The sequence below is a fragment of the Jaculus jaculus genome, chromosome 12 (genome assembly GCF_020740685.1).
Source record: "Jaculus jaculus isolate mJacJac1 chromosome 12, mJacJac1.mat.Y.cur, whole genome shotgun sequence".
NCBI lineage: Eukaryota > Metazoa > Chordata > Mammalia > Rodentia > Dipodidae > Jaculus > Jaculus jaculus.
In genome coordinates, this window is record NC_059113.1 from 59275369 (window position 1) to 59295414 (window position 20046).

The 20046-nt window shown below is 49.4% G+C and overlaps 1 protein-coding gene across 4 annotated transcripts in view; it reads right to left on the minus strand.

Moving 5' to 3' along the window:
• Eef2k (eukaryotic elongation factor 2 kinase) overlaps positions 1 to 19636 on the minus strand; it is an 87865-nt gene extending 68229 nt beyond the window's left edge. For 2 of the 4 annotated variants that reach the window (XM_045131536.1, XM_045131537.1), the window contains exon 1: positions 16697 to 16839. The gene's annotated coding sequence lies outside the window, so the exon portion shown is untranslated. Of the gene's footprint in view, positions 1 to 16696; positions 16840 to 19546 lie in introns of those variants that run through there. The other 2 variants (XM_045131535.1, XM_004670218.2) reach the window with 2 other exon arrangements.
• Positions 19637 to 20046: the final 410 nt, after the last annotated feature.

The following is a 20046-nucleotide window of genomic DNA, read 5'->3' on the forward strand; positions in this document are numbered from 1 at the left end:
AGGCTTCATTCAGTAAGGCACTGCCCCGGCTAGGCCTATGTTTCAAATTCCCGCCTTGGCAGAGGACCTGAGCCACCCCTAGCATGTCCAGGCATGCCCAAGACTTGTCCCTGCTGCCTCTCTGCCCCAACCAATCAAAAGAATGCAAGTACAGTTACTGTTTAAACCAACCAATCATGTGCCCGCCCCCTACTTCTTTGTTCAAATCTCTATAAAAACCCTGCCCTCCTGCTACTCAGGGCTCTTGTACGGATCCACTGGTTGGGTGAAGTCAGGAGTCCGAGCTTAAGCCTGAAATAAAGCTCCTTGCCTTTGCATACGTGTTTGGTTCTCCTTGGTGGTCACTGGGCATAACACTACTGTGTAATTCAGGTTGGTCTTTAACTTGCTGCATGGCCCACACTGGCCTTGAACTCATGGTCCTCTTCTTGCCTCCACCTCCCAGGTGCTGGGATTTCACATATGCATCCCCATGGCCAGCAAGACTTCAATATGATATCAAAAGCACCAGGAAACAAAGAATAAATAACTCAGACATTATTAAAATTTAAAAAATATTTCTGGCCAGGCATGGTGGCATATGCTCTCTGGAAGCAGAGGTAGGAGGATCTCCACAAGCTCGAGGCTACCCTGAGACTACACAGTGAATGCAGGGCAGCCTGGGCTAGAGCGAGACCCTATCCCAAAAAAAAGAAAAAGCTGGGCGTGGTGGCACATGCCTTTAATCGCAGCAGCACTAGGGAGGCAGAGGTAGGAGGATTGCTGTGCATTCAAGACTACCCTGAGACTAAATAGTGAATTTCAGGTGAGCCTGGGCTAGAGCAAGACCCTACCTTGAAAAATAAAAAGTAAGTTTCTGACATTCTGGGAAGATGGCTCAATGGTCAAAGGTGCTTGCTTGCAAAGCCTGTCACCTGCCAAAGTTCAATTCTCCAGCCACCCACGTAAGCTGAATGCAAAAAAAAAAAAAAAAAAAAAATTCACTTGCAGCAGCAAGAGGCTCTGTCACACACACACACACATACATAAAATTTAAGGGCTGGAGAGATGGCTTAGCAGTTAAGGCACTTGCCTGCAAAGCCTAAGGACCCAGGTTCGATTCCCCACATCCACGTAAGCCAGATGCACAAGGTGGCACATGTATCTGGAGTTCATTTGCACTGGCTGGAGGCCCTGGCATACTCATTTTCTCTCTCTCTCTCTCTACCTTCCTCTATCTGCCTCTCTCTCAAATAAATAAAAAGAAAAAAGAAAGGAATTTAAAAAAGAAAAAAGAAAGTGGGGGCTGGGGAGATGGCTCAGTGACTAAGGGCATTTGATCACAAAGCCTACTGACTGACCCAGGTTCAATTCCCCAGAACCCATCTAAAGACAGATGCACAACATGGCACATGTGCCTGGAGTTTGTTGAAACCAACAAGAAGCCCTGATGTACCCATTGTCTCTCAAATAAATAATGGCTTAGTGGTTAAGATGCTTGCCTGAAAAGCCAAAGGACCCAGGTTCGATTCCCCAGGACCCACATAAGCCAAATGCATAAGGTGGTGCACGCATCTAGAGTTCGTTTGCAGTGGCTGGATGCCCTGGCGTGCCCATTCTCTCTCTCTCAAATAAAAATAAAAATAAATTTAAAAAAAGAAGGGCTAGAGAGATGGCTTAGTGGTTAGGACATTTGTCTGCAAAGCCAAAGGACCTCAGTTTGATGCCCCAAGGCCCATGTAAACCAGATGCACAAGGTAGCACATGTGTCTAGAGTTTGCTTGCAGTGACTGAAGGCCCTGGCATACCCATTCTCTCTCCCTCTCCCTCCCTCCCTTCTTCCCTCCCTCCCTCTCTCCCTCCCTCTCTCTCTCAAATAAGTAAATAATAAGGTATTTTTAAAAAGAAGAAAATGAAAACAACCCAAAGAATGGGAGAAAAGCTTTGCACATCATATAACAGAAAACAGACTATATGAGGAACTCTTAGCATTCAAAAATAAAAGGCAGCCAGGCACAGTGGTGCATGCCTTTAACCCCAGAACTTGGGGAGAGGAAGGAGGATCACTGTGAGTTTGAAGTCAGCCTGGGACTACAGAGTGAGTTCCAGGTAAGCCTGGGCTAGAGTGAGACCTTACCTCAAAAATTAATAAATAAATAAACATAAAGAGGCAGATAGATAAGGGGCTAGAGAAATGGCTCAGCAGTTAAAGGTACTTGCTTGTAAAGCCTGCTAGCCCAGGTTTGATACCCCAGTACCCACATAAAACCAGATGCACAAAGTGGTGCATGAGTCTGGAGTTTGCAGCAGTAGGAGGGCCTGGCATACCCATTCTCTCTCTCTCTCTCTTTGCAAATAAATATTTATTATTTATACATACATACATGTGTGTGAGTGTGTGTGTGTATACATTTTTTTTTTTTTTTTGAGGTAGGGTTTCACTGCAGCTCAGGCTGACCTGGAATTCACTATGCAGTCTCAGGGTGGCTTCAAACTCATAGCAATCCTCCTACCTCTACCTCCCGAGTGCTGGGATTAAAGGTGTGCGCCACCACGCCCGGCTTAAATAAATATATATTTTAGAAAAAGTTAAACACAATATGGAGCGTGGTGGCACACACCTTTAATCTCAGCACTCTGGAAGGCAGAAGTAAGAGGATCACTGTGAGTTTGAGGCCAGCCTGGGGCTACATAGTGAGATCCTACCTTAAAAAAAAAAAAAAAAGTTAGACACAGAATTACTACATGGTCATTCTCTGCACACACCCAGGAGAAATGAAAGCACACCCTCATAAAAACCTCCACACACACATGGCAGCACATTCCTAACAGTCAAAAGAGGAACGCCCCAAACACACACCAAGTGTTGAACAAAATACGGCACATCCGCATAGTGGAGCGCTGCAGAGCGGATTTAAGTGCCGACGCATGGCTCCACACGTATGTAACTGGAAATCGTTCTGCACAGTCAAGAGAGTTACTAAAGACTATGGCATGGTTTCACTGATGAAATGTGCAGGAGGCGCAGCTATAGAAAGGACAGTGATTAGTGGTGGCCTGGGGCCAGGTGGCAGTAGCAGGGTGGGTATGGACACAGGGGAGTGACTGCTAACAGGGATGGGCTTTCTGACAAGCTGATGAAAATGGGCCAAAACTGTTCACAGTGTTGGTCATATGGCTGTCAATATAGTCAAACCCACTGAACTCCACACATGCAATGAGTGGATTACATGATATGTGAACTACATATGTATGTACCTCGTGTGGTGTGCGTGCATATGTGCACATCTATACACATGCACAGGAGTGTGCAAGGAAGGGTTTAGAGGCCAGAGGTCGAGGTTGGGTGCCTTCCTCAATTGCTCTCTACGGTTTTTTTCTTTTTTTATTTGAGACAGAGAGAGAGGGGAAGAGAGAGAAAATGGGCATGCCAGGGCACTATAATCGAACTGCAGACACATGCACCATCTTGTGCACCTAGCTTACATGGGACCTGGAGAATCAAACATGGGTCCTCAGGCTTTGCAGGCAAGTGCCTTAACCTTTAAGCCATCTTTCCAGCCCTCTACTGTATTTTTCTTTATTTTTTTGAAGGAGGGTCTCACTGTAGCACAGGCTAACCTGGAACCTGCTCTGTAGCCCACACTAAACTAAACTAATAGGGAAAGAACATTTGTGAATGCATGTGAAGCTTCCTGACAGGCATGGTAACACACCCCTGTAAACCTAGTACCTGGGAGACTGAGGCTAAGAAGATCATGAGTTCAAGGCCAGCCTGGGATACATATCAAGACCCTGTCTCAAGCAAACAGAATTAAGCTTTCTGGAAGGATCCATAAGAATATATCTACAGGTTGCCAGGTATGGTGGTGCACATCTTTGAAAATCCCATACTAAAGAGGAAGGGATAGGAGGTTCACTGTGAGTTCAAGGCCAGCCTAGGACTAGAGTGAGTGCCCAGTCAGCCTGAGATTTAGACTCTACCTCAGTAAATAAATAAATAAATAAATAAATAAAATAAAATAAAATAAAATAAAATAAAATAAAATAAAATAAAAAGAGTAGGGCTGGAGAAGTGGCTAACTCGTTAAGGCATTTGCCTACAAAGCCAAAAGAGCCAGGTTCAATTCCCCAGGTCCCACATAACTCAGGTGCACAAGGTAATACATGCATCTGGAATTCATTTGTAGCGGCTGAAGGCCCTGGTGTGCCCATTTTCTATCCCCCCACAAATAAATACATAATAATAGTAAGTTGGGGCTCTGAGGGATGGTTTAATGGGTAAGGTGTTGCTTGCAAAGCCAAAGGATTGTGGTTCAATTCCCCAGGACCCATGTAAGCCAAAGGCACAGGATGGCACGCACAGGTGTCGAGTTCATTTGCAGTGGCTGGAGGCCCTGGCACACCCATTCTCTTTCCCTCTCACTGTTGCAGTCTCTCTGCCTCTTGCCCTCTGTCAAATAAACAAATAAATAAAAATGAAATATTTTTTTAAAAGTCACATAGAAAAGCACCTTTAACTGCTGATTCATCTCCCCAGCCAAAAATAAGAAATTTTTATTTTATTTTATTTTATTTTGGTTTTTTGAGGTAGGGTCTCACTCTGGTCCAGGCTGACCTGGAATTAACTCTGTAGTCTCAGGGTGGCCTTGAACTCACGGTGATCCTCCTTCCTCTGCCTCCGAGTGCTGGGATTAAAGGCGTGCGCCACCACGCCCAGCTTAAGAAAATTTTACATCAAGGCAATAGTTCCAATTCAAACTCCTTGTGCAGCCGACCTTGCACTTCTGATTCTCCTGACTCCACCTCCTAAACACCGGGATTACAGACATGGACCATCACCCCTGGTTAATCCGGTCCTGAGGAGGGAACCTGGGCTTCATGGACACTAGGCAAACACTACCAACTGAGTCACATCCCCAGCCCTCAGTCATTCCTAATGGCTCTCTCCTCTTCTAGATCCTTGACCTCAGCAGTTTCTTGACAGCTATTCCAAGAGGGTATATATTTATATTCTTACTCAGTATTGCTTATGCAACAGAAATTTAAACTTCAGGTTTGCTGTCCTCGGTACAATGCTCTCTTATCACTTACTATTCTTTTTTGGTTCAACAGAGGGTTTCACTCTAGTCCAGGCTGACCTGGAATTCACTATGTAGTCTCTGGGTGGCCTTGAACTCAGGGCAATCGTCCTAACTCTGCCTCCCCAGTGCTGGGATTAAAGGTGTGCACCACCACCACCGGCCTTCTCCTTTACTATTCTACAGATATCTGTTGTTTTCCTTCTTTCTACCCTTTCCTGAATGCACGGTTCACACAGTGCTCATTTCTCCACTGAGAGGCTGACGCTCCATGTCAACTACCAAGTTAATTTCTTACCCTCAGGGCAGGACAGTCACCAGTCTGAAACCAAAGCCAGAGCTACCTGATCCTGCTCGCAAATCTAATCAGCCAGGGGCTGGCTATTCCCAGCCCTGCAGCATGCTCTGCTTTGGTAGCTGCTGGCCGGCGTTCCTGCTGACCAGGACAGTGTGGTGGCCTGAGCTGCTAGCAGGACAAGCCAGTCGGTGGCCTCTGGGGACAAGGACGGTGCCAAGGGCCATAGCTTCAGCTGTGGTCCCCAGACAGTGTGGCGCAGCTGTGAGGCTGAGGAGATGATTCAGTGGAGAAGTGTTGCCAGGCAAACCTGAGTACTGGAACTTGAAACCCCAACACCCCCATCCAAGACCAGACCTGGCGGCAGGCATTTGTATTCCAGGCACGTCTACAGGCAAGAAGGCGGGGGGGCAGGAGAATCCACCAAGGGCTCGGGGACCAGCCAGCCTGAGAACAAGCAGCAGGAGACCCTGCCTCAAAGGAGGGGGAAGGTGAGCACCAACACCCGGAAGTTGTTCTCTGACCTCCACAAGCACGTGCAATAGCACTCACACACACACACACACACACACACACACACACACACGTTTCCAATGCAGGAGCCTGGCTGCCAGAGGCCAATCCCAGCTCTGCTGCTGACCACACTCATCCAGCTCACCCTGCTTCCCAGGGGTGGTGGCAGTCAAATAGGGAAGTGGCCGCTTGTGGTTTGACAGCTGGCTCACAGGGACCTTGGGACAGAGCCACAGCCCTTGGTCACATACTCTCACACAGACTGACATCCTCCCGGCCCTGGGAACCAAGAGCTGCTGCAGACAGCAGCTGGGACCCTGCATGGCACTGTGCCATGTACCCTGTGTCTTGTACTTGGCACAATCCAAAACTGGGTGCATGTGATTTATCATATGGCTTTCAAATTGTCATAAACCAGCTCTTCAGGCAGCTGTAGCATCCAAACCATTTGCTCTCTCCTTATAAACAGAATGAGTGCTGTCCCAGAGCTCAGCAGGCAGCTGCTCAAGTAAGGGCTGCGGTTCTCAGACTCCTCTGCAGCTCAACAAGACCAAGTGTTATGGGACTTTGCCTGGGGACATGTGAATGTCTGCTCAGCCCAGACAGAGCACCAACCAGAGACCACAGAAACAACCTCATCCACACCTATCTTGGTGAACCAATGCATTTGCTGGGATGACTCAACTGCAGCGGGGGAGTCAAAGGCAGCTGCATCACTAAGCAGCACACCCTGGCATGGGTGAAGACCGAAAAACGGCCTCCTAAGACCTCTCAAGCAAGCAGCTTGGCCTGAGGGAGAGGCTCATCTGCCTGGCAATTCTTGCTGCTTATATAACCTTGGGGAGCGGTTTGGGAATCTTGTAACTTCTGAGCTTCCTGAGCTTTCCAAGTTCCCTGAGCTGCGCCTCATTTTAGTAGGGAATGTTTCAGTTAGGTGGAAATGGTCACACAAAACCATGTGACCAAGTTCTGCTCAAGGGGATTCGGGCAGTAAGGCTGCATTCAACTTTAGGAAAGGTGTTTAAAGGGAAGGAAGATGACCTGTGAACCTTCTTTCTGGCTAGAATGCATGTGTAGATTGCTGGAATTTAAGCAGCTATATTGGGCAATGAGGTAGAAGCCATGTGTTGAGGCTGGCAGAGCTGAGATAGGGTTTCTTATATCATGGGGCAGCATAATTACTAGTCATGGACTCTGGACTGGAAAGATGGATCGGCATTAAAAGGGCTGGCCTACAAAGCCTGCTGGCCCCGGTTCAATTCCCCAATACTCACATAAATCTGCACATGAAGTGACGCATGCACCTAGAATCCCAACACACAACAACGGGGTGTGGAGACAGGAGAAACCAAAACTGGAAGACCAGCTAAGTGTGACACTCATTTGCAGTCTGGCAGTTTATGTGCAGCAGGAAAAGACCCCGTCCCAAGAAAGGTGAAGAACAGATACCTCAAAATTACCCTCTGGCTCCCTGCCAACACATTCTGTGGCATACATATACATAACACAAATAGATATTTTTTTCAAAACAGAACAGGAAGCCGGGCATGGTGTCCCACACCTTTAATCCCAGCACTCAGGAGACAGAGGTAGAAGGACTGCTGTGAGTTCAAGTCCACTCTGAGACTACATAGTGAATTCCAGATCAGCTGAACTACAGTGAGACTCTACCTCGAAAAACCAAAAGAAAAGTAAAGAAGGCTGGAGAGATGGCTTCTCGGTTAAGGAACTTGCCTACAAAGCCAAACGACCCAGGTTCGATTGCCCAGGACCCACATAAGCCAGATGCACAAGGTGGCACATGTGTCTGGAGTTTGTTTCCAGTAGCTAGAGACCCTGGTGGACCCATTCTCACTCTCTCTCTCTCTCTCGCTCTTTCTATATGCCTCTCTCAAGTAAGTAAAAATAAAAAAATATTTAAAATCTAAACTTATTTTAAAAATAGAAGAAATCCTTCCTTAAATTGCTTTTAAAAATTCATTGCGCCAGGCGTGGTGGCACACACCTTTAATCACAGCACTTGGGAGACAGAAGTAGGAGGATCACTTGAGTTCAAGGCCAACCTGGGACTACAGAGTGAGTTCCAGGTTAACCAGGGCTACAGTGATACCCTGTCTCAAAAAAAAAAAAAAGCAAGGGTTGGAGAAATGGCTCAGGATTAAGGTGTTTGCCTGCAAAACCTAACAACCCAGGTTCAATTCCCCAATACACATGTAATACCAGATGCACAAAGTTGTACATACATCTGGACTTTGTTTGTAGTAGCCGGAAGCCCTAGAGTGTCCATTCTTTTCTTTCTCTTTCTTCCTGCTGGCAAATAAATAAATAATTTTTAAAATATTAGGCCACGTATGGTGGCACAAGCCTTTAATCCCAGCACTTGGGAGGCAGAGGTAGGAGGATTACCATGAGTTCGAGGCCACCCTGGGACTATATAGTGAATTCCAGGTCAGCCTGGGCTAGAGTGAGAACCTACCTCCAAAAAAACAACAAACAAAACAAAATAAAAAAAATGAGGCCAGTCATGGTGACACACACCTTTAATCCCAGCACGAGGGGGGGGGGGGCAGAGGTAGGAAGATAATAATGAGTTCAAGGCCAGTCTGAGACTACACAGTGAATTCCAAGTCAGCCTGGGCTAGAGAGATGGCTTAGCATTTAAGGCACTTGCCTGCAAAGCCAAAGAACCCATGTTCGATTCCTTAGGACTCAAGTCCGCCAGATGCACAAGGTGGCACATGCATCTGGAGTTCATTTGCAGTGGCTGGAGACTCCAGCGAGCCCTTTCTCTCTATCTGCCTCTATAGCTCTCTCAAATAAATAAATACATTAAAAGGTTTTTTTAAGTTTTAAGTATTTTTATTTACTTATTTGAGAGAGAAAGAGAGAGAGAGAGAGGAGAAAGAGGCAGACAGAGATAGTGGCCTCCAGCCACTGCAAATGAACTCCAGATGCATGTGCCCCACTGTGCATCTGGCTTACATGGGTTCTGGAGAGTTGAACCTGAGTCCTTTGGCTTTGCAGGCAAATGCCTTTAATGAATAAGTCGTATCTCCAGCCCCTTAAGAAATATTTTTAAAAAACTTTATAAAAGTAGTCATGTACTCACAGGCTTCACAGTTTGTTAATGAACTTCTGCAATAATATATTGTTTTCCCTTTTTTCTTACTACTTGCCAGCTCTATTAAGGCCACTAGCCCTTTCTCTCCCACAGCATGAAAAAGTCAATACCTCATGACAATATGCATCGGCAGGGACAACTTGGGAAAATCGTGCTCTCAAGGCAGAGTTCTACTTGGCAAATGCTCTCAGATTTGCACATGAGGATGGGCACCAGGGGCATGTCATGATTCCTCCAGGCAGGCAGGATGCCCTGTTACCCATATCCTGGCTCCATGATCCCAGTTTTGACCCCCAGAAATTTCCATCCAACTTGGACTCTTGGGATCTGCCTGCGAACATAGCGGTGCTGACCTAAGCCAGCCAAGACATGGGATAGTCAGTCACCACCATTTTCCTAAACAGTGGAGCTGAACCTTGGGTCTCAGCCAGTTTGCAGAGGGGCAAAGGCAAACTTCCTCAGGGTCTTCAGGGGACAGACATTTTAGGCTCTGGCAGCCATTACCATCTCCCGCGTGTCTAGCTAGTCAGAATTCCTGTGGTCCCCACGGAAACAGGAAACTATGCTTGCAATGCCAGGACAAGACCGATGGGTCAAAGGTCAGGCCAGAGGAACTGCCTTCCCGTGGAAGCGAGGGCTGCGGCATCCTCCCCGCACCCCAGAGCAGCGGGCGCGGCGGCCCGGGGCTCACCCCTGCCTACACTGGAGATGCCCAGCAGCCCGGACGTTTGCACGGTGACTACGGACTCCTCCAAGTGCACCTGCTCCTTAAAGTCAGCGCTCCCTTACCCTCCGGTCACGTGGTTGGAGGATGTGTCACATGACCCAGGTCTACACCAATCACACCAGGGCACCTGATCACAGCGATTGGCTCAGCAGTGGTCATGTGACCAGAGTCAACCCAATCCAAGTAAGCCTGGGGCTTCTGCTTGAATGACTGAAGGAGGACCGCACAGTCATTTCCTGCAGGGTAGGACTACAGAACAGAGATGTGAGTTGGGTACAGAACGGGAGACAAGGCGAAAAACAAGTGTCGATGACGTCATTTGAGGCCTGACAAACAAAGTCATTTGAAGCCACACTCTAACCAAACGCAATGAGTTCGCATCTTTGTGAGAAGCCAAAAACAGCACAGCCAAGATACAGAAAAGTGGAGAAAGATTTATCACCTGCAGCAGACAAGAAGAGCATGCGTCATTTCCAAAGCAGCCCAGAACAAAGGAAGCACGGGCATTTTATTCCGAGAGCCTCTGCACATTCACATGGGGCGGGCCCATTTCCAACCACGCTCTGTTGAAGTTATAATTGTTTAAAAAGAGTAGACACATTATCGCGCATGCTTAGCTCAAATTTTGAATGGGGCATTAACACGGGAGTTTGCCCCTGAAGATGTATGCCTTCCTCAGACACTAACAACACTGCCTGCCTCTTCCTGGACTTCAGAATTACAGGCCACAGTAAGCTCTGCGTCTACCTGCAACAGGAAGCTGCTGCTTGCCTAGTATGTAATCTCTAGCAGTGCATAAACGACGCGGTGGGGTCAAGACTGCAATTCCAGCATTCAGGAGATGTAGGCAGGAGGATCAGAAGTTCAGTGTTGTCCTCAGCTACATAGTAAGTATGAGGCCAGCCTAAGATACATGAGACTGTGCTTTCAAAAAGTCTCGAAATGATCAGGCTTAATATTATTCTTACATAATTTAAAAACACTAGGAAGCTGGTGGTGTAGCTCAGAGAGAAGGTACTTGCCTAGCATGCCCAAGGCCCTGGTGCTACACTCAGCACCACAAAACAAATAAAACAAGGTAGAGATGGGGATGTAATTCAAAGGAAGAGTGATCGCCTACCAGGTGTGAGGCAAAGGTTCCATATCAGGGATGGAAGAGAGAAAGAAAAAATAACTTCTTTTGAGCCCTTGGGCTGTGCCTGAGGGGTAGAGCCCTTGCCTAGCATATGCAAATCCTGGAGCTGCACCCCCAGCTCTGAAAAAAGAAACTAGTCCAAACTGACCTGAAATTCACTATGTAGTCTCAGGGTGGCCTGGAACTCAAAGGGATCTTCCTACCTCTGCCTCTCAAGTGCTGGGATTAAAGGCATGTGCCTCTAGGCCCAGCTAAGAAACTTCTTTTAAAGTATATGGTTAAAAATAACATCTCAGGCTGGAGAGATGGCTTAGCAGTTAAGGTGCTTGTCTGCAAGGCCAAAGGACCTAGGTTTGATTCCCCAGGGCCCACATAAGCCAGATGCACAAGGTGGTGCATGCATCTAGTTTGCAGTGGCTGGAGGGCCTGGTGTGTCCATTCTCTATCTGCCTCTCTTTGTGTCTGCTTCTTTCTCTCTCTCAAATAAATAAAAAATTTTTAAAAATTAAAAATAAAATAATATCTCTTTCTACCAGGGCCACGTATGTGACCAAACAGGCTGCCTCAAGTTGCTCACTCAAGGCTTGTGAGCAACCTCTGCAGCTATGCACAGGCTGCACAACTTCCCACCCCAGGCCCAACTGCTGTCAGCTAGTCTTGGGATTGCTCTTGGTACATATTGCCTAATGTCCAGATAATATGCCTTCCCTTCTCTGCTATTTCCTATTTTACCTATTTCATTGCTTTTTCTTCTCCTCTTTTTTTTTTTTTTTTTTTTGAGACAAAATCTCACCATGTAGCCCAGACCAGGCTGGTTTTGAATTCTCAATCCTCTGCCTGTCTTGAGAGCTGGGGTCACAGACTGTACTGTCATGCTCAGCTTCTATGTCCTGTGATCTAATATGGCTGATGTCCTGGTGTGGCTAAATTAGGCTCAACTCCACCCCTTCCACCTCCTTGGCTGCCCCATCTCTACACTGGAAGGTCTGCATGCTCCATTAGGTACCAGATCAGGAGGAACTTTCTGTCCTGTGCCACTCAGCAAAAGTGGCAGTTGAGTTTCTGAGAGTCTAGGGTGAAATGGAGGAACAATGGAGGTTTGGCACTGAAGATAGGTGACAAGGAGTCAGAGACCTGGGGTCCTGTAGACTTCAATGCGACATGATTTTCACAGAAATAAGACAAGCCCTATGTGTGAGGAGCTGGCTGTCCACCAAGTACCACACTAAGTACTCGATGTGAATTGTGACACATGACAGTGACAAGAGCCAACCAAGTCCAGAAGTGACTGCCTGCCTTGGAAAGACCACCGCAGGGAGGGAAACAGGCCAAGAGAGGCTGCCCTGTGTAGTACCTAGCTTTCTCCACAGCTACCTTCAGCCCGGGTCGCGCTTCTCAGTTTCCTTGGAGGAAGAAGCACAAACCAGGACGGCTTATGACTGTGATCCCGGCACTGGGGAGGCTGGGGCAGCAGGATTGCAAGTTCCAGGCCAACCTGTTATCTCAAACAAAACAATATGAATGCTGCTCTCACTGCTAGCCTGAGAACCTTCTCCGGGGAGATAGTAATAGACACTGAGGAGACTCAAAAAAATATCAAAGCAGAAGACACTGAGAATTAAAGGAGAATTATAACATGTCCTCCAAGACTCAGGAATCATTGTGAAAGTGTGGGAAAAAAAAACCCCAGGGGGTCCCCACGCTCTGCCCGAATAAGGCGACACCCCAAATCACTCACTCATGAGAAGCGGTCTTGATGCAAACTGCAAGAGGATTTTATTCCAAGCGCGCTGGGGCCCACAGTCGTACACCGCACAGGGGTAGAGGACTGCAGAGCCCCGAATGCAGGAATGGGGTAGTTTTTATAGGGTTTCTAACAAAGCCTGTGTATTAGACCAATCATTATTTAATATCAGGAGCCCCTGCAGGGTGTTAGCCAGTCAGTTTGTGCCACCCCACAGTTTCTAAGCCAATTAGTTTACTTTGCTCAAGCCCCTCATGGACCAATCACTCTCTTATGACTATGACCTTGGTGGTCAGCGTTTGCGCAGGTCCTTGGGTGGGAGTAGCAGAGTGTGGTATCAGTCTCCTGTGACCTTGGAGGTCAGCACTTGTGCAATTCCTTAGGTGGGGGTAACAGAGTATGGTATCAGCCTCCTATGACCTTGGTGGTCTGAGGCAGGCTGCTACAGCCTATGGTGCGAGTTACTAAGGCTTACAGTGTGGGCTATTAAGGCTTATGGTGCAGGCTATTTACAGAAACTAAATAAGTGGTTTACTTTATTATTTATTTCCCATCCCTGAGGGCTATCTCATGCCCTTTTTACCTAGTTTTATATTAGGAGTGGGCTCTGATACAATGAGAAGAGGGATTCTTTACTTGCTTCTGACAGAGAGTAAAACCTGGAGTTTGAGGTATGCAGGTGGCCCGCTTAAGCTCCCTTTGGAGCGTGATAGTATTTCTGAGCTTCTGAATTCTTGGGCCTTTCAAAAGAAGGGGTGGAAAGAATATAGGAGCCACGGGTGGGAAGGTGTAGTCTGAGGAACTGACCCTCCCAACAGAGACTGACTGATGCATCCATGACTCCACTGAGGAGGACCCTCAGTGGAATGGGGGAGAAGTGGGCAAAAGAGTATAATCTGATGGGTATGTGACTAATTTGCAATATGTGCATATATTAAAGTTCTCAGTTGAAAAAAATACAACCCACAAACCAAAGTCCAGTAGCAGTGGCCGACAGGCTGGCTCAGCAGCTGCCTAGCCAGGTGTTGCACTTACTTTCTTGTTGCTGGCACAAAGCATCAAGCCTTCCTCTGTAATGTCCGTGGTCCTTTACCTACCGGGCCTGGAATTAGTCACCAGTCATGTGAATTTGTCTCTTGCACTTTCAGGCCCCTCTACAGGAATACTTTTCCTAACCTGGGACAAACCCATCTGTTCCCTTCAAAATCAATCTCAAGCTCGCTCTGCCTCCAGAGGCCTTCCCAGGCTCACTTCCTCATCTGTGATTCAGCAGACAGCAAACAGGACCAACCCTAAGAGTGGTCTGAAGACTTCATTATACCAGTCCCCTTGTGCCTGGCATAGATTTGGCACTATTCAGCCCTGGCACTTCCTTCCTCCTGGGCCCTGTACAAGCATTCCCATGACACCCAGGGGCACAACAGTCTCTGTGACAGACAGAATAATGGTTCACCTAAATCCACCACACAAGCCCTGGAATAGGTGAATGTGTGGTCTTACACAGTAGAAGGGACTTTTTTTTTCCCCAAGGCAGGGTCTCACTCTAGGCCAGGCTGATCTGGAATTCACTCTGAATTCTCAGGCTGGCCTCAAACGCATGTCAATCCTCCTACCTCTGCCTCCTGAGTGCTGGGATGAAAGGCCTGTGCCACTACGCCTTGGCTGGCCTGGATTTTTATAAGGACTTGGAGGCAGTGTCTTGCAGAGACACTTAGTCCTGCAGAGGGCGGAGACTGGAGAATCACTGGGACTCACTAGTCAACCAGGTTCAGAGAGAGACTCCATCTGAAGGAAACAGGCAGATGAGCCACTGAGGAGGATGCCTGATGTTCTCCTCTGGCCCCTGCACACCCCCACACAGAAGCTCACACGTACATACACCACACCACACGCTAAACACACACACACAAACACACACGTGCAGGGGAAAAAAAAGAAGAGGTAGGAGGACCACAGAAGGAAGATGGGACAAGGGAAGCAGGGGCTGTAGACAAAGAGAAAGATTTGGGGTTGGGCTTTAGCACAGTGACAGATTGTTTGCCTAGCATGCCTAAGACCCAGGGTTCAATCCTTAGCACCACATAAACCAAAGCATGGTGGCACCTGCCTAAGGCAACTCAGCACTCAGGATGTGGAAGCAGGACGATCAGAAGTTCTAGCAAGGCCAGCCTCTACTAAATAGTGAGTTTGAGGCCAGTCTAGGATACATGAGACCCTGTTTCAAAAAACCACCACCACAAAAAAAATAGATAGATAGATAGATGGATGGATGGATGGATGGATGGATGCACACATACATACATACATACAGTTATGGTGGCACATGTCTATGATCCCAGCAATTGGGAGGTGAACGGAGTGGGATCAAGAGTTCAAGGTCAGTCTCTGCTACACAGTGAATTCCAGGCTAGGCCAAGCTGCATTAAACCCCATCTCAAAAACTAAACAAGGAGGCCAGGCATGGTGGCACATGCCTTTAATCCCAGCACCCAGGTAGAGTGCAGAGGTAGGAGAATTGCTATAAGTTCAAGGCCAACCTGAGACTACATAGTGAATTCCTGAGACCCTACCTTGAAAAACAAAAAATAAAAAAATAAAATAAAGACAAGGAACTGGAAAGAAAGCTTAGTAGTTAAAGGTGCTTGTTTGCAAAACCTGACAGCCTGGGTTCAATTCCCCAGTACCCAAGTAAAGCCAGATGCACAAGGTGGAACATGCGTCTAGAGTTCATATGCAGTGGCAAGAGGCCCTGGTGTGCCTATACTCTCTTGCACTTTCACTTTCTCTCTGCCCCCATCTCCCTCTCTGCTTGGAAAAACAACAACCAGCCAGGCATGGTGGTGCATGCCTTTAATAGAGCACTTGGGAGAAGATCACCATGAATTCAAGGCCAGCCTGGGACTACAGAGTGAGTTCCAGGTCAGCCTGGGCTAGAGTGAGACCCTACCTGGGGTGGGGGTGGGGAGAGGGGACCCAAAAAAAACAAACAAAATAAAAACCAACCCCGTGAACAAACAAAATAAAAACCAACCCCGTGAATAGTGTGGAACAGATGTTCTCAGCCTGAGGCAATGTACTTCCTCAAGGGCATGTGACAATGTCTGGAGACAGTTTTAGTAGCTCTGGGGAGTAACTGGCATTAGAGGGCACAGGCCAGCCCTCCATAACTGATGACTGTTACAGTAAAATGTCAGGAGCGCCAAGGCTGAGAAGCTCCACTGTGGAATGGTTCTGGGGGATGAATACCAAGCAGCCTCCCCTGCCCGCTCGCCCTCCTCTCCTCTAGTCTCCCCATGTTCCTCAGAGCCGGGGAAACCGGCTTCCAGGAGGCCACAAAAAGCAATCCATTATGGGAGGCCAGGAGCCAAGTCAACACTCGCTGTGCGGCAAGGCTCGTGAAATGTCTGCACAGTGCTCTGGGCTTACCTGAACCTGCAGTGTGTAGGAGCCAGCTCATGATACTACAAATTAGAACATGACATTTTAAAGCACCAAGCAGAAAAGATGGCAGTTATAGCTTCGGTGAGCAAGATGCATAAGATGGCTTTGATTTTTTTCTTCTTCTTTTTCTTTTGTTGTTTTGGTTTTTTGAGGTAGGGTGTCCCTCTAGCCCAGGTTGACCTGGAACTCACTCTGTAGTCTCAGGCTTGCCTGGAACTCAGTGATCCTCCTACCTCGGCCTCCTGAGTGCTGGGGATTAAAGATGTGTGCCACCACTCCCAGCAAGAGCTTTCAATTTTAATGTTTAATTACTTGCCAGACACTGTCTTTTGTGTCCCCAGGACACAGTGTACTCCTGGCAGGTCACACCAGGGATGTAGCATGTTTCACTTCTCACGCAGCACTGTGTGTTTACACAGCCCTCCCAGTGGCCGGGGAGCGAGAGCATGCCAAACCAAAAGGACGGTTCTCAGGCCTCCAACTCTCAGCCCATGCCTGGCACGCTGTCAGTGCAAGTGGCAGGAATGCGAGCCGACAATCTCCTGCTGCTACGTGAGGTACTGCGGTGAGACAAGTAAAGGGACAATGGCTTTGTCGGCACCGGTTGATGGCATGCAAGACTGAGACCTGAGTGGGGAAACCGATCATGGGAAAACTGACCTTGGGATGAAGAGATAGTCCACGTCCCAGCTCTTCCATGACCCCTGGGCCATGTTGGGCTAATTGCTGACCCCTCGGAAACTCAGCTTTCTCATTCACCCCGCAGAGGAGAGCACAGCAAGTGACGTGGGAGAGAACTGAGACAGGTGGCCAGGAAAAGCCAGCGTGGCAAACAGCTGGCTATCAGCGACAAATTCAGGCTCCCAGCCAGCAACTACCTATCCCAGCATCTCCTGAACCTTTGGTGAGATCATGTGACTAAATCTGGACCAATGGAATGTGAGCAGAAATAACTTTCCACCACTTCTAGGCCCACCCAGCAGCTCACTGGCCCTGCCCTGGCTCCAGCACAGAGCTCACAGAGGGCATGTGCTTCCAAGTGACTTACAGACCACCTGTTGTGTACCTTCCCAAAGCTCCAGAAAGGTCACATCTTCCCACACAGTATGTACTCCATCTGCCCCCTGCTTAGCTTGGTCTCCTCACCAAGAGGACGCTCCTCTCCTTCAGTTCTCAGTAACATGTCCCCTCCTCCAGAAAGCCTCCTGACTCTGATAACACATCACGATTCACCTCATTGCATGGATGGAAAAGCTGAGAAATCACACAACTAGAAGGCTGAGTTGGGGGGCTGGAGAGAGATGGCTTAGCAGTTAAGTTACTTGAAGCAAAGCCTAAGAACCCAGGTTCAGTTCTCCAGGACCCACATACGCCAGATGCACAAGGTGGCGCATGCATCTGGACAGTGGCTGAAGGCCCTGACACACCCATTCTCTCTCTGTCTCTGCCTCTTGCTCTCTGCTCTCAAATAAACAATTTAAAATAAAATAAAACAAGCAAAGAAAGAAAGCTGGGTTGGGGTTGAAGGTGATGCTTTTCTGGCAGCTGTACCTCTGAACTAGCCCCTCAGGAGCAGTCTATACAGTGGCTGCCATCCCTAGAGACTTGTTAGAAATGCACAGTATGGAACCTTACTCCAAACCTACTAAATGAACCTCCAGTGTGCACCCAGCAACCTGGGTTAAGCAAGCCACACACCCCCCTCCGGCCCAGTCCCGGGCCTTCTGATGTGGCATGAAGTTTGAGAACTGCTGTGAATACCTGAGTCTGACTCTGACCTTGTGAAAAGCTTTGCCAGGAGATCCACACAGCCCAGGGCATTTGGCACTCAAAGCTTTATCGCTGGCAGCATGCAATAGTGACTCATGCCTTCCCTTGTCTAAAACCTTGTTGTTTGTGCCTATGGGCCCAACAGCTCCTTAAAGCCCAAGCTCTCCTGTCCACCCCAGTTATGGACCCTCTCATAACCACTTTCTTCTGGGGCTCACCGACGTGGCATCCACCGCTGTTCATCAGTGGTGCTCATCTTCCTCCACGCCAAGCCTCTGTCATCAGTCCACCCAGCTGCTTAATACTGCGTTTGTCTCCTGCCCAGACTGGGGATTTTTTTCTGCTCCAGACAGAATTGGAGCAGAAATAGTGACTCCCAGAAAAGGAGCTTGAGCAGCCCCAGGATTTCTGCAGGTCCCCTCCCAGCTTTCTCCACAAAGCGCCCAGAGCCGGGGAGTCAGCTATCAACAAGACTTCTTTAGGGGATGACAAGTGCAGGACAGAAGGGTAACAGGCTTCTGAGTGGAAGTGCCCGGCGCCAGCACCTGCAGGAGAGGGCGCAGCCGAGGGCCGCACCACAGACCTTTCAAAGCTGATCCTCATTCTTGCAGCAGATAGCCAAGAACGCCAGGGGAGGTGGAAGAGCTGTGCCTCCCTCGAGGCCTTCAAGGTCCCTTTGCTTCCCAACAGCAAAGTAAGCATAAAGCCGATTTCTATGGTGCCGTCTATGGCGCAGGTTTAAGGGAGACCCAGGCTGTATCTCACTGACATCTTTCCCTACAGCTCAAACACCACCTCTTCTAGAAAGCCTTCCTAGTAACCCCACTCTCCTGCTCGCACAGCCGTAGCTATCAGCTCTTGCCTGCACGTATGCATTCCCCAACTAGTCCATCTTTTTTTTTTCCTAGGTAGGGTCTCTAGCTCAGGCTGACCTGGAATTCACTATGTAGTCTCAGGGTGGCCTTGAACTCACAGCGATCCTCCTATCTTTTCCCCCCAAGTTAAAGTCGTGCAACACCACGCCTGGCCCCCAACTAGTCCCTCTTGGGGTGTGTGTGTGTGTCTGTGTGTGTATGTGTGTCTGTCTGTCTGTCTCCCACTAAGGGATAAGAGGCTGGGGATCACTCTGGACGTCGGTTTCCTCCCTGTAAAATCGGCTTTCCTGCTCAGTGGTCCCAAGGCAGGGGGTGTCCCAACACGGAAGGCCCCCCAAATCCATTCCCACAGAGCATCCCAAGGGCAGGTTAGGCCCCCTCAGCAACACACACACCATCTGTCATACTCGGGGCGCAGCTGGGCGAGTTGCCCAGAATCCCACAGGCGGGCATACGCGGATCTGGGCCGAGGCTTACCCAAAAGCCCCCCACACCAGCCATCCTTGGCACACACTGTCTCCAACGTCTGCCAACACCCCAACTCCCTCAACCAGTAACGCAGCGAAGGCGAATGCACAACCCTCCAGGTTCCGGGAACGTGGGCCCACCAGGCCTCCCCTGCAGGGGGCAGCGGGCGGCTGCAGGCCTTTGGGGGGCAGGTGAGCCCCGCCGGCCGCGGCCGGACCTGGGCGGTGGCCCCGACCTGCCTCTTGCATCCGGAACAAGTGCTTTGCCCACAGCCACCGCCCGAGGTCGGCACAACGCCCCCATTTCACAGACGCAAACGCTGCGCCGGGCGGGTTCTGGCCGCGTCCCCCAGCCTCCTCCCGCTCGCCGTCCGCCCGGGCCCCGCAGCCTCGCTTACCTCGCTCGGAGGGAGTCGCGTGGCAGCCGCTGCCCACGGCCGCGAGGACTGCGAGGCGCTGGCCGAGGCTCGGGGCCCGACGCTCCACGGTGCAGGCTGGGCGCCCTCGAGGGTTCCGGGGGAGACAGCCGGGGCCGCGCGGTGCGGGACGGGCGGTGCCGGGGCGCAGGCGACAGCGAGCGGAGCCGGGGCAGCCGCGGCGTGGAGCGCGCGACGGTCGGATCCCGCAGGCGCTGGGCGCGGGGCGGCGGGCAGGGGCGGGGCTGCGCTCGGCGCGCGCTCGGCTCCGCCCCCTGGTGGCCTTCGCCGCCCCTGCAGCCCGCGCGGAGCCGCCTGTTGACTACGTGGGTCCTCGCTGCCTGAAGTCCGCTGGATCCTTTGTGTAAGTCCCTATGCTTAACCTTGAAATAATTTGAGCAAATGTTAAAGTGTTTTACCAGAGTTGGAGAGATGGCTTAGCGGTTAAAGTGTTTGCCTACAAAGCCAAAGCACCCAGGTTC